The following is a 14,397-nucleotide window of genomic DNA, read 5'->3' as shown; positions in this document are numbered from 1 at the left end:
GTTTGTGCAAGAGAGCAGGGGAGCTTCTCTTATCGGAACCTCTCCGTGGCCTTTGAATATAGACCCAGTGCCGACGATATCGATGGATACGAGCCTTGGATTCTAAAATTGTTCAGCTAACATTGGTTTTTGTGAGAGATGGGTACGAAAGCACTTCCCGATCAATTCGCGGGAGCTCCCTAAGATCGCCTCTGTGCCAACTCGATCGGCACAACATTGGGAATGGTTCGACAGTGGTTGTCGTTCCAATGTGTCATCGGGATGTCTTGGAACGCGGCCTTTCAAGGGCGAGATCGCGTCTAGCACTTGGATTGTGTGTCGTCACAAGTGAATGGGGAGATCTCTCTATGAACGGCGGCATGGTGATTGCAAGAGAAAATTGACTTAGTAGTCGGAGCATTGACCTCGAGCCATTGTGACGGCCTTGCAATTTCTCTATAATTGCAACCTATGTTTGCGCAGTAGCAGAGTTTGCATGTAAGATTGGCCTTTGTTCTTGATAGTTCCAAGAGATGACCTCCTGAACTTTTGGATTGGGCCCCTTCAAGGTGAAATTCATCCAGTTGATCGGATGAGCTCGATGACCATTTCACTCCCTTGGCTCCATGAATTCAAATCCCATCCAGCTGCCGTGAAGCCATCCCGATTTTGCTATGCGAGGGCTCTCTCCCCAGAGTCGTTCTCTTTGCAACAACTTCTTTGGAAAAAAAATTTCGGAATGGTTCGGCAGCGGTTGTCATTCCAATGGTGCCGTTGTGGTGGTTACCTGGGCAGCGATCTGAAGGGCGAGCCGTCGTCTAGCAGTTGGGCTGTGCATCACGGGTGACAAGGGAGCCTTTGTAATCGGAAGCTCCCCGTGACCATTCGATGAGAAGAGCCATTGCTTGTGTGAGTAAGGATGAATGCAGCCTTGGATTCCAAATGAAATCAATGACATCGGATCTATATATAAGAGCGGAATGAAGCAGCAGCCCGTTTGCCATGCACGGCTCCCCAAAGTTGCTCGTCTTTCTCACTCCATCGGCACAAATTCGGGAGTTGTTCGACAGCGGTTGTTGTTCCAATGTGTCATTGCGGCGATCTGGAGAGCGATGCTAAGGGCGGGAGCTTGTGTCTAGCATTTGGGATGTTTGTGCGAGTGAGCAGGGGAGCTTCTCTTATCGGAACCTCTCCGTGGCCTTTGAATATATAGACCCAGTGCTGACGATATCGATGGATACGAGCCTTGGATTCTAAATTTGTTCACAGCTAAGATTGGTTTTTGTGAGAGATGGGTACGAAAGCAGATCCCGATTGCTACGCGGGAGCTCCCTAAGGTCACCTCTGTGCCAACTCGATCGGCACAACATTGGGAATGGTTCGACAGTGGTTGTCGTTCCAATGTGTCATCAGGGGATGTCTTGGAAAGTGGCCTGGCCTTTCAAGGGCGAGCTCGCGTCTATCACTTGGATTGTGCGTCACGTCGCAAGTGAATGGGGAGATCTCTCTGTGAACGGTGGCATGGTGATTGCAAGAGAAAATTGACTTAGTCGGAGCATTGGCCTCGGGCCACTGTGATGGCCTGGCAATTTCTCTTTAATTGCAACCTATGTTTGCACAGTAGCAGAGTTTTCAAGTAAGATGGTCCTTGTTCTTGAGAGTTCTAGGAGATGACCTCCGGAACTTTTGGATTGGGCCCCTTCAAGGTGAAATTTATCCAGTTGATCGGATGAGCTCGATGACCATTTCAGTCCCTTGGCTCCATGAATTCACATCTCCTAACCGACGACAATCTTTTGCTCCTTAGATGACCTCATAATAAATTGGGTCGTGGATGGCTGTTTGGTCAAAATTTTCAACGATTTGGATTTTTATGGCGGATGTCGGCGTGTTCGCTAATTTCTAATGCAGAGCGAGCCTCGCACTAATAGCTTATATAGGAGAGGTTGTTGCCGCGAACCTCTCCCGTGCCCCTCTCATTGATTCAATGACGGTGTCGAGGTGGATGGAAATGTCAGATTTTGAAACGGTGGACGCCGACGTTGAATCAATTGGAGGGGCATGAAGCCCACCCTCGAGGTGCTATTCCTCGACTCTCCTTTAGATCATGTTTTCTTGTCACTCAAGCTGGCAGAATTTTGAAAAGCAGTTGGGCTGCGCGTCATGAGTGACAAGGGAGCCTTTGTGATCGGAAGCTCCCCGTGGCCATTCGATGAGAAGAGCCATTGCTTGTGTGAGCAAGGACGAATGCAGCCTCAGATTCCAAACGAAATCAACGACATCGGATCTATATATAGGAGCGGAATGAAGCAGCAGCCAGCCCGTTTGCGATGCGCGGCTCCCCAAAGTTGCTATTCTTTCTCACTCCATCGGGGCACAAATTCGGGAGTTGTTCGACAGCGGTCGTCGTTCCAATGGTGTCATTGCGGCAAAATTTGTTCACAGCTAAGATTGGTTTTTGTGAGAGATGGGTATGAAAGCACATCCCGATTGCTACGCGGGAGCTCCCTAAGGTCGCCTCTGTGCCAACTCGATCGGCACAACATTGGGAATGGTTCGACAGCGGTTGTCATTCCAATGTGTCATCAGGGGATGTCTTGGAAAGTGGTCTTTCTTTCAAGGGCGAGCTCGCGTCTAGCACTTAGGTTGTGCGTCGCGTCACAAGTGAATGGGGGATGTCTTGGGGGATGTCTTGGAAAGTGGTCTTTCTTTCAAGGGCGAGCTCACGTCTAGCACTTGGACTGTGCGTCGCGTCACAAGTGGATGGGGAGATCTCTCTGTGAACGGCGGCATGGTGATTGCAAGAGAAAATTGACTTAGTCGGAGCCATTGGCCTCGGGCCATTGTGACGGCCTCGCAATTTCTCTTTAATTGCAACCTATGTTTGCGCAGTAGCAGAGTTTGCATGTAAGATGGGCCTTGTTCTCGAGAGTTCCAGGAGATGACCTCCGAAACTTTTGGATTGGGCCCCTTCAAGGTGAAATTCATCCAGTTGATCGGATGAGCTCGATGACCATTTCAGTCCCTCGACTCCATGAACTCACATCTCCTAACCGATGACAATCTTTTGCTCCTCTGCCGACCTCATAAAAAATTGGGTCGTGAATGGCTGTTTGGTAGGAATTTTAAAGGATTTGGATTTTTAAGGCGGATGTCAGTGTGTTCACTAATTTCTAATGCAGAGAGAGCCTCGCACTAATAGCTTATATAGGAGAGGTGGTTGCCGCGAGCCTCTCCCATGCCCCTCTCATTGATTCAACGCCGGTGTCAAGGCGGATGGATATGTCAGATTTTGAAATGGTGGTCCCCGACGTTGAATCAATTAGAGGGGCATGAAGCCCACCCTGGATGTGCTATTCCTCAACTCTTCTTTTAGATCATGTTTTCTTCTCACTCAGCTGGCGCAATTACGAAAAAAGGTTTGGCAGCGGTTGCCATCCCTCACCACGTCTACTTGGTGATTTTAAAACTCGATCTAAAACGGGAGCCCTCGCCTAGCACCTCCGTCTGGTGTTGCTCGGGTATTGCATAAAATTATGCCAACGGCGCGAATCCCCCAATGAATGCCTATGCTTGGACCCTCTCTTAGATCACCTTCTTCGATCACTCGACCGACGCAACTACGGAAGAGACTTGACAGCGGTTGCCATTCTACAGCGCGTCTGTTCAGCGATTTTTAAGTTGATCTAATTGCGAGCCCTTGTCTCTAGGCATGAGGTGGGTGGTTGGCGCTCTAGAAAAAAAATTTTGCGTGCCTATCGTGGCTACAAGGGGAGAGGTGGTTGCCGCGAGCCTCTCCCATGCCCCCCTCATTGATTCAACGCCGCTGTCAGGGCGGATGGATATGTCAGATTTTGAAATGGTGGACGGCGATGTTGAATCAATTAGAGGGGCATGAAGCCCACCCTCAAGGGTGCTATTCCTGGACTCTCCTTTAGATCATGTTTTCTTGTCACTCAGCTGGCGCAATTTCGGAAAAAGGTTTGGCAGCGGTTGCCAGCCCTCACCGCGTCTACTCGGTGATTTTAAAACTCGATCTAAAATGGGAGCCCTCGTCTAGCACCTCCATCCGGTGTTGCTCGGGTATTGCATAAATTTATGCCATCGGCGCGAATCCCCCAACGAATGCCTACGCTTGGACCCTCTCTTAGATCACCTTCTTCGATCACTCAACCGACGCAACTACGAAAGAGACTTGGCAGTGGTTGCCATTCTACAGCGCGTCTGTTCAGCGATTTCGAAGTTGATCTAATGGCGAGCCCTTGTCTCTAGGCATGAGGTGGGTGCTTGGCGCTCTAGCAAAATTTTTTGCATGCCTATCGCGGCTACAACGGGAGAGGTGGTTGCCGCGAGCCTCTCCCGTGCCCCCCTCATTGATTCAATGCCGCTGTCAGGGCGGATGGATATGTCGGATTTTGAAACGGTGGACGGCGATGTTGAATCAATTAGAGGGGCATGAAGCCCACCCTCGAGGGTGCTATTCCTGGACTCTCGTTTAGATCATGTTTTCTTGTCACTCAGCTGGCGCAATTTCAGAAAAAGGTTTGGCAGCGGTTGCCAGCCCTCACCGCGTCTACTCGGTGATTTTAAAACTCGATCTAAAACGGGAGCCCTCGTCTAGCACCTCTGTCCGGTGTTGCTTGGGTATTGCATAAATTTATGCCATCGATGCGAATCCCCCAATGAATGCCTACGCTTGGACCCTCTCTTAGATCACCTTCTTCGATCACTCGACCGACGCAACTACGGAAGAGACTTGGCAGCGGTTTCCATTCTAAAGCGCGTCTGTTCAGCGATTTCAAAGTTGATCTAATGGCGAGCCCTTGTCTCTAGGCATGAGGTGGGTGCTTGGCGCTCTAGTAAAATTTTTTGCTTGCCTATCGCGGCTACAACGGGAGAGGTGGTTGCCGCGAGCCTCTCCCATGCCCCCCTCATTGATTCAACACCGCTGTCAGGGTGGACGGATATGTTGGATTTTGAAATGGTGGACGGCGACGTTGAATCAATTAGAGGGGCATGAAGCCCACCCTCGAGGGTGCTATTCCTAGACTCTCCTTTAGATCATGTTTTCTTGTCACTCAGCTGGCGCAATTTCAGAAAAAGGTTTGGCAGCGGTTGCCAGCCCTCACCGCGTCTACTTGGTGATTTTAAAACTCAATCTAAAATGGGAGCCCTCGTCTAGCACCTTCGTTCGGTGTTGCCTGGGTATTGCATAATTTGTTGCTATCAGCGCGAATCCCCCAATGAATCCCTAGCCTTGGACTCTGTCTTAGATCACCTTATTCGATCACTCGACCGACGCAATTACGGAAGAGGCTTGGCAGCGGTTGCCATTCCACAGCGCGTCTGTTCAGCGATTTCAAAGTTGATCTAATAATGGCGAGCCCTTGTCTAGCCATGAGGTGGGTGCTTGGGGCTCTAGCAATTTTTTGTGTGCCTATCGCGGCTACAATGGGAGCTTTGATAACAAAAGTTCTCGGCGACCCTCCCCAATAGAAATCAGTGCTGGTGTTCGCGAAAGACACGTTATTCAGATTTTTGGAATATTGGCACCAGCATCGTTTCTATTGGGAGGGCCGTGAAGCCATCCTGATTTTGCTATGCGAGGGCTCTCTCCCTAGAGTCGTTCTCTATGCAACAAATTCTTTGGCACAAAATTTTCAGAATGGTTCGGCAGCGGTTGTCGTTCCAATGGTGCCGTTGTGGTGGTTGCCTGGGCAGCGATCTGAAGGGCGACCCGTCGTCTAGCAGTTGGCCTGCGCATCACGAGTGACAAGGGAGCCTTTGTTATCGGAAGCTCCCCATGGCCATTTGATTAGAAGAGCTATTGCTTGTTTGAGCAAGGACGAATGCAGCCTCAGATTCCAAACGAAATCAACGATTTTGGATCTATATAAGAGCGGAATGATGCAGCAGCACAGCCCGTTTGCTATGTGCGGCTCCCCAAAGATGCTCTTCTTTCTCACTCCATTGCCACAATTTCGGGAGTTGTTTGACAGCGATTGTCATTCCAATGTGTCATTGCGGTGATTTGGAGAGCGATGCTAAGGGCAGGAGCTTGTGTCTAGAATTTGGGATGTTTGTGCGAGTGAGCAGGGGAGCTTCTCTTATCGGAACCTCTCCGTGGCCTTTGAATATATAGACCCAGTGCCGATGATATCGATGGATGCGAGCCCTTGGATTCCAAATTTGTCCACAGCTAACATTGGTTTTTGTGAGAGATGGGCACGAAAGCACATCCCGATTGCTACGCGGGAGCTCCCTAAGGTCGCCTCTGTGCCAACTCGATCGGCACAACATTGGGAATGGTTTGACAGCGGTTGACGTTCCAATGTGTCATCGGGGGATGTCTTGGAAAGTGGTCTTTCTTTCAAGGGTGAGCTCGCGTCTAGACATTGGATTGTGCGTCGCGTCACAGGTGAATGGGGATATCTCTCTATGAACGGCGGCATGGTGATTGCAAGAGAAAATTGACTTAGTCGGAGCCATTGGCCTCGGGCCATTGTGACGGCCTCGCAATTTCTCTTTAATTGCAACCTATGTTTGCGCAGTAGCAGAGTTTGCATGTAAGATGGGCCTTGTTCACGAGAGTTCCAGGAGATGACCTCCGGAACTTTTGGATTGGGCCCCTTCAAGGTGAAATTCATCCAGTTGATCGGATGAGCTCGATGACCATTTCAGTCCCTCGGCTCCATGAACTCACATCTCCTAACCGATGCCAATCTTTTGCTCCTCTGCCGACCCCATAAAAAATTGGGTCGTGAATGGCTGTTTGGTAGGAATTTTAAAGGATTTGGATTTTTAAGGCGGATGTCGGTGTGTTCGCTAATTTCTAATGCAGAGCGAGCCTCGCACTAATAGCTTATATAGGACAGGTGGTTGCCGTGAGCCTCTCCCATGCCCCCCTCATTGATTCAATGCCGGTGTCAAGGCGGATGGATATGTCAGATTTTGAAACGGTGGATGCCGACGTTGAATCAATTAGAGGGGCATGAAGCCCACCCCGGATGTGCTATTCCTTGACTCTCCTTTAGATAATGTTTTCTTCTCACTCAGCTGGCACAATTTCGGAAAAAGGTTTCGCAGCGGTTGCCATCCTTTACCGCATCTACTTGGTGATATTAAAAATTGATCTAAAATGGGATCCCTTGTCTAGCACCTTCGTCCGGTGTTGCTCGGGTATTGCATAAAATTATGCCATCGGCGCGAATCCCCCAACGAATGCCTATGCTTGGACCCTCTCTTAGATCACCTTCTTCGATCACTCGACCGACGCAACTACGGAAGAGACTTGGCAGCGGTTGCCATTCTACAGCGCGTCTGTTCAGCGATTTTGAAGTTGATCTAATGGCGAGCCCTTGTCTCTAGGCATGAGGTGGGTGGTTGGCGCTCTAGAAAAAAAATTTTGCGTGCCTATCGCGGCTACAAGGGGAGAGGTGGTTGTCGCGAGCCTCTCCCGTGCCCCCTTCATTGATTCAACGCCGCTGTCAGGGCGGATGGATATGTCGGATTTTGAAATGGTGGACGGCGACGTTGAATCAATTAGAGGGGCATGAAGCCCACCCTCGAGGGTGCTATTCCTGGACGCTCCTTCAGATCATGTTTTCTTGTCACTCAGCTGGTGCAATTTTGGAAAAAGGTTTGGCAGCGGTTGCCAGCCCTCACCGTGTCTACTCGGTGATTTTAAAACTCGATCTAAAACGGGAGCCCTCGTCTAGCACCTCCATCCGGTGTTGCTCGGGTATTGCATAAATTTATGCCATCGGCGCGAATCCCCCAACGAATGCCTATGCTTGGACCCTCTCTTAGATCACCTTCTTCGAACACTCGACCGACGCAACTACGGAAGAGACTTGGCAGCGGTTGCCACTCTACAGCACATCTGTTTAGCAATTTTGAAGTTGATCTAATGGCGAGCCCTTGTCTCTAGGCATGAGGTGGGTGCTTGGTGCTCTAGAAAATTTTTTTGCATGCCTATCGTGGCTACAACGGGAGAGGTGGTTGCCGCGAGCCTCTTCTGTGCCCCCCTCATTGAATCAACGCCGCTGTCAGGGCGGATGGATATGTCGGATTTTGAAATGGTGGACGGCGATGTTGAATCAATTAGAGGGGCATGAAGCCCACCCTCGAGGGTGCTATTCCTGGACTCTCCTTTAGATCATGTTTTCTTGTCACTCAGCTGGCGCAATTTTGGAAAAAGGTTTGGCAGCAGTTGCCAGCCCTCACCGCGTCTACTTGGTGATTTTAAAACTCGATCTAAAACGGGAGCCCTCGTCTAGCACCTCCGTCCGGTGTTGCTCGGGTATTGCATAAATTTATGCTATCAGCGCGAATCCCCCAATGAATGCCTATGCTTGGACCCTCTCTTAGATCACCTTCTTCGATCACTCGACCGACGCAACTACGGAAGAGACTTGGCAGCGGTTGCCATTCTACAGCGCGTCTGTTAAGCGATTTTGAAGTTGATCTAATGGTGAGCCCTTGTCTCTAGGCATGAGGTGGGTGCTTGGCGCTCTAGCAAAATTTTTTGCGTGCCTATCGTGGCTACAAGGGGAGAGGTGGTTGCCGCGAGCCTCTCTCGTGCCCCCCTCATTGATTCAACGCCACTGTCAGGGCGGATGGAAATGTCAGATTTTGAAATGGTGGACGCCGACGTTGAATCAATTAGAGGGGCATGAAGCCCACCCTCGAGGGTGCTATTTTACTGGACTCTCCTTTAGATCATGTATTCTTGTCACTCAGCTGGTGCAATTTCGAAAAAAGGTTTGGCAGCGGTTGCCAGCCCCTCACCGCGTCTACTTGGTGATTTTAAAACTCGATCTAAAACGGGAGCCCTCGTCTTGCACCTCCGTCCGGTGTTGCTCGAGTATTGCACAAATTTTTGCCATCGACACGAATCCCCCAATGAATGCCTACACGCTTGGACCCTCTCTTAGATCACCTTCTTCGATCACTCGACCGACGCAATTACGGAAGAGACTTGGCAGCGATTGCCATTCTACACCGCGTCCGTTCTGCGATTTCGAAGTTGATCTAATGGTGAGCCCTTGTCTATAGCCATGAGGTGGGTACTTGGTGCTCTAGAAAAAAAAATTTGCGAGCCTATCGCGGCTACAATGGGAGAGGTGGTTGCCGCGAGCCTCTCCCGTGCCCAGCTCATTGATTCAATGCCGCTGTCAGGGCGGATGGATATGTCGGATTTTGAAATGGTGGACGCCGACGTTGAATCAATTAGAAGGGCATGAAGCCCACCTTCGAGGGTGCTATTCCTGGACTCTCCTTTAGATCATGTTTTCTTGTCGCTCATCTGGCGCAATTTCAAAAAAAGGTTTGGCAGCGGTTGCCAGCCATCACCGCGTCTTCTTTGTGATTTTAAAACTCGATCTAAAATGGGAGCCCTCGTCTAGCACCTCCGTCCGGTGTTGCGCGGGTATTGCACAAATTTTTGCCATCGGCGCGATTACCCCAACGAATGCCCTACGCTGGGACCCTCTCTTAGATCACCTTTTTCGATCACTCAACTGACGCAATTACGGAAGAGACTTGGTAGCGGTTGCCATTCTACAGCGCGTCTGTTCTGCGATTTTGAAGTTGATCTAATGGTGAGCCCTTGTCTCTAGGAATGAGGTGGGTGCTTGGCGCTCTAGCAAAATCTTTTTGCATGCCTATCGCGGCTACAATGGGAGAGGTGGTTGCCGCGAGCCTCTCCCGTGCCCCCCTCATTGATTCAACACCGCTGTCAGGGCGGATGGATATGTCGGATTTTGAAACGGTGGACGCCGACGTTGAATCAATTAGAGGGGCATGAAGCCCACCCTCGAGGGTGCTATTCCTGGACTCTCCTTTAGATCATGTTTTGTTGTCACTCAGCTGGCACAATTTCGGAAAAAGGTTTGGCAGCGATTGCCAGCCCTCACCGCGTCTACTTGGTGATTTTAAAACTCGATCTAAAACGAGAGCCCTCATCTATTAGCTCCGTCCGGTGTTGCTCGGGTACTGCATAAATTTATGCCATCGGCGCGAATCCCCCAACGAATGCCTACACTTGGACCCTCTCTTAGATCACCTTCTTCGATCACTCGACCGACGCAACTATGGAAGAGACTTGGCAGCGGTTGCCATTCTACAGCACATCTGTTCAGCGATTTTGAAGTTGATCTAATGGTGAGCCCTTGTCTCTAGCCATGAGGTGGGTGCTTGGCGCTCTAGCAAATTTTTTTGCGTGCCTATCGCGTAAAGCATGTTTTCTAGTCACTCAGCTAGCGCAATTTCGGAAAAAAGGTTTGGCAGCGGTTGCCAGCCCTCACCGCGTCTTCTTGGTGATTTTAAAACTCGATCTAAAACGGGAGCCCTCATCTAGTGGTTCTGTGCCAACTCGATCGGCACAACATTGGGAAATGGTTTGACAGCGGTTGTCGTTCCAATGTGTCATCGGGGGATGCCTTGGAAAGTGGCCTTTCAAGGGCGAGCTCACGTCTATCCCTTGGATTGTGCGTCGCGTCACAAGTGAATGGGGAGATCTCTCTGTGAACGGCGGCATGGTGATTGCAAGAAAAAATTGACTTAGTCGGAGCATTGGCCTTGGGCCATTGTGACGGCCTTGCAATTTCTCTTTAATTGCAAACTATGTTTGCGCAGTAGCAGAGTTTGCATGTAAGATGGGCCTTGTTCTTGAGAGTTCCAGGAGATGACCTCCGAAACTTTTGGATTGGGCCCCTTCAAGGTGAAATTCATCCAGCTGATCGGATGAAGCTCGATGTGCTTGTATCTATTCCGAGATGGTAATGATGGTCATTAATCTGTGGTGGTGAGTATTATCCCATTCGGTAATCGCAATGGCGGAGCTGGTGGGAAGTACTTGTCGCTTTGTTTTGATGGATATACCCTATATGTAGGTGTCTGCATGGCTTGCAACACACTGCACATATGGTGTTCGATTCTAAGATGCGCTTGTTGCTGAGTGTGTATGGAGTTGTATCTTTTAGCCAAGGGCTCCGTCTCATTGGCACGTTCTATCATTGCATTTTTATCCTGCCCGGATGGCAAGAAGGAAAGAGATGGTTTGGTTGCACGGGTGCATTGCTCGACGTCCCTAATTTCATCAAGGGTCCACTCTCCACCCTAAGTTTTTGCCGATCGGTAGAGCCTTGGGATTGAGAGGGGGGCCGGCGAAAGGTTTGGTTGCCGCATAATTTATTCGCTAGTGCATTCTCAGTGCGTGCTCGCCTCTTCACTGTCTCATCCTACAGAAGTGCATGGCACTGTCGTGGCAGCCTTTGTGGTCTGGGCCAGTAGAAGCGTAGAGTATTACCGATAATTTTTGTTTGGATCCGGAAACTCTGCATGCCCTGTCCTGCCCTATGCGACGATCCGAACGGCTACGGCTCGTGGGTTTTGCGGGAGATACTCTTCTTCAGCTCCCCCCTAAAGAGAGCGTTCGGTGTTTGCATTGTGTGGACAAAAAGCCCAGGGCGTTTCATCTCTCTCTTCATATGCAAAATTCTCGGAGGGCTTGTCGAAGTATGGCCGTTTGTACAGGCTGCACCAAAAAGCGTGTAGGGGGCATATGCCTGGGAAATGGATGTCTCTGAGTGTCCTTACTCGGTCGCGTGTGCGGTGTACATCTTTGCATTACGACCCTGCTGCGAGCATTTGTGATTCGAGCATTTTGGGGGAACGGGTTTCGTACGAGATGTTCTTCTCAGGCTCCTGCGAACCAGAGCGCTCATCTTTGCAATGCTTCGACAAGTGCAGGCCCAACGTGTCTGTCTAGGGGAAGAAATTGCACGAATGCTTTTTGCTGAGATGTGGGTGCTCGCGGGTGGTTCCCTCGCGGTGCCAGTTCTTCAGTATGTGCATGTGCATGAGATTGAAGCTTGTCCGACAATGCTAGTGTGAGTGTTCAGTCGTAGGAACTTTTTTGTACCTGCGCTGGCAGATCACGTGTCACGGGGAATGGTTAGCGAGGCTGTGCTGGGAAAGGAGATATTTGCCAGAGGTTAGACATGTCCGTGTATGCGGGTGGGCTCTCATCACCTATAAATGTGCAGAGGGGGTGTTGTTATACACGATGCCCTTGAGCGGCCTTATAATTGAGGTGGTCGTGTGCACAGTGATGCCCCCGCCAATCGCATAACCAGCCATGTTTTCGACTCGCACGGCCCTTCACCCTTCAGCACGGTGGTCTCCGTTGGCACTTCGGCAACCAGCTCTTTGTCATGGGAAAATGTTTGTTGTGATCAAGAAGGATTTTGTCTGTGCGGGTGCAACTCAATAGGCGTGTAGGAGGCATATGTGTGGGAAATGGATGTCTCTGAGTGGCCTTACAATTGAGGTGGCTACGTGCGCGGTGCATCTCGTACAGACTCGAGGCTTCTTTCCGAGTAGTGGCAACAGCGAGTTCGAGGGAAAAGGGTTCCGTACGGGATGTTCTTCCCAGGTGCCTGTGAACTAAGGCTCCCTGTTCAGCCCTCTCCAGTCGACGATGGGACACTTTCCTCTTGTGCAAAATCTTTGAGCGTTGCGAGTCCTGCAAGTGCTGTGAACGTCATTCTTGTTGCTTGTGCGGCGGATTATGTTTGGATGCATGACGGAGCGAATGCAAATTTTGGTTTCCCATCGCGGCGGGCATCCCTTGGCTGTAGCAAGTCTTGGGGGTCCCCTCGTTGTTAGAAGCTACCTGGTCGATCCTGCCAGTAGTCATATGCTTGTCTCAAAGATTAAGCCATGCATGTCTAAGTATGAACTATTTCAGACTGTGAAACTGCGGATGGCTCATTAAATCAGTTATAGTTTCTTTGATGGTACTTTGCTACTTGAATAACTGTAGTAATTCTAGAGCTAATACGTGCACCAAATCCCGACTCTCGGAAGGGATGCATTTATTAGATAAAAGGCCAGCGCGGGCTCGCCCGCTATTCTGGTGATTCATGATAACTCGACGGATTGCACAGCCTTTGTGCTGGCGACGCTTCATTCAAATTTCTGCCCTATCAACTTTCGATGGTAGGATAGAGGCCTACCATGGTGGTGACGGGTGATAGAGAATTAGGGTTCGATTCCGAAGAGGGAGCCTGAGAAACCGCTACCACATCCAACGAAGGCAGCAGGCGTGCAAATTACCCAATCCTGACACGGGGAGGTAGTGACAATAAATAACAATACTGGGCTCATCGAGTCTGGTAATTGGAATGAGTACAATCTAAATCCCTTAACAAGGATCCATTGGAGGGCAAGTCTGGTGCCAGCAGCCATGGTAATTCCAGCTCCAATAGCGTATATTTAAGTTGTTGCAGTTAAAAAGCTCATAGTTGGACCTTGGGTCGTCACGGTCGGTCTGCCTTCTGGGTGTGCACTGGCCCTCACGTCCCTTCTGCCGGCGGCGTGTTCCTGGCCTTAATTGGTTGGGTCGCGGTTCCGACGCCGTTACTTTGAAAAAATTAGAGTGCTCAAAGCAAGCCTACGCTCTGAATACATTAGCATGGAATAACGCGATAGGAGTCTGGTCCTGTTCTGTTGGCCTTCGGGACTGGAGTAATGATTAATAGGGACTGTCGGGGGCATTCGTATTTCATTGTCAGAGGTGAAATTCTTGGATTTATGGAAGACGAACCACTGCGAAAGCATTTGCCAAGGATGTTTTCATTAATCAAGAATGAAAGTTGGGGGCTCGAAGACGATCAGATACCGTCCTAGTCTCAACCATAAACAATGCCGACTAGGGATCGGCGGATGTTGCTCTAAGGACTCTGCCAGCACCTTCTGAGAAATCAGAGTGTTTGGGTTCCGGGGGGAGTATGGTCGCAAGGCTGAAACTTAAAGGAATTGACGGAAGGGCACCACCAGGAGTGGAGCCTGCAGCTTAATTTGACTCAACACGGGGAAACTTACCAGGTCAAGACATAGTAAGGATTGACAAATTGAGAGCTCTTTCTTGATTCTATGGGTGGTGGTGCATGGCCGTTCTTAGTTGGTGGAGCGATTTGTCTGGTTAATTTCATTAACGAACAAGACCTCAGCCTGCTAACTAGCTACGCGGAGGTTCCCCTTCGCGGCCAGCTTCTTAGAGGGACTATGGCCTCCTAGGCCATGGAAGTTTGAGGCAATAACAGGTCTGTGATGCCCTTAGATGTTCTGGGCCGCACACGCGCTACACTGATGCAACCAACGAGTTTCTCTCCCTGGCCCAAAAGGTTTGGGAAATCTTGCCAAATTGCATCGTGATGGGGATAGACCATTGCAATTATTGATCTTCAACGAGGAATTCCTAGTAAGCGCAAGTCATCAGCTCACGTTGACTACGTCCCTGCCCTTTGTACACACCGCCCGTCGCTCCTACCGATTGAATGATCCAGTGAAGTGTTCGGATCGCGGCGACGACAGCGGTTCCTGTCGGCGACGTCGCGAGAAGTTCACTGA

At 50.1% G+C, this 14,397-nt stretch overlaps 1 non-coding gene across 1 annotated transcript in view; it reads left to right on the top strand.

The window, feature by feature from the left end:
* Nucleotides 1-12,655: 12,655 nt before the first annotated feature.
* The window catches only part of LOC149573356 (18S ribosomal RNA), a 1,811-nt gene continuing 69 nt past the window's right edge, over nucleotides 12,656-14,397 (top strand). The window contains exon 1 of the ribosomal RNA XR_016360589.1: nucleotides 12,656-14,397. This exon is cut by the window's right edge and continues 69 nt beyond it. This is a non-coding gene — a ribosomal RNA (18S ribosomal RNA).

This window comes from Cupressus sempervirens, chromosome 2, assembly GCF_028749045.1.
Source record: "Cupressus sempervirens isolate cs-2001-9-10 chromosome 2, ASM2874904v1, whole genome shotgun sequence".
In the NCBI taxonomy this organism is placed as follows: Eukaryota; Viridiplantae; Streptophyta; class Pinopsida; order Cupressales; family Cupressaceae; genus Cupressus; species Cupressus sempervirens.
Note: the sequence above shows the minus strand (reverse complement) of the source record. Positions and strands in the feature narration are given on the sequence as shown.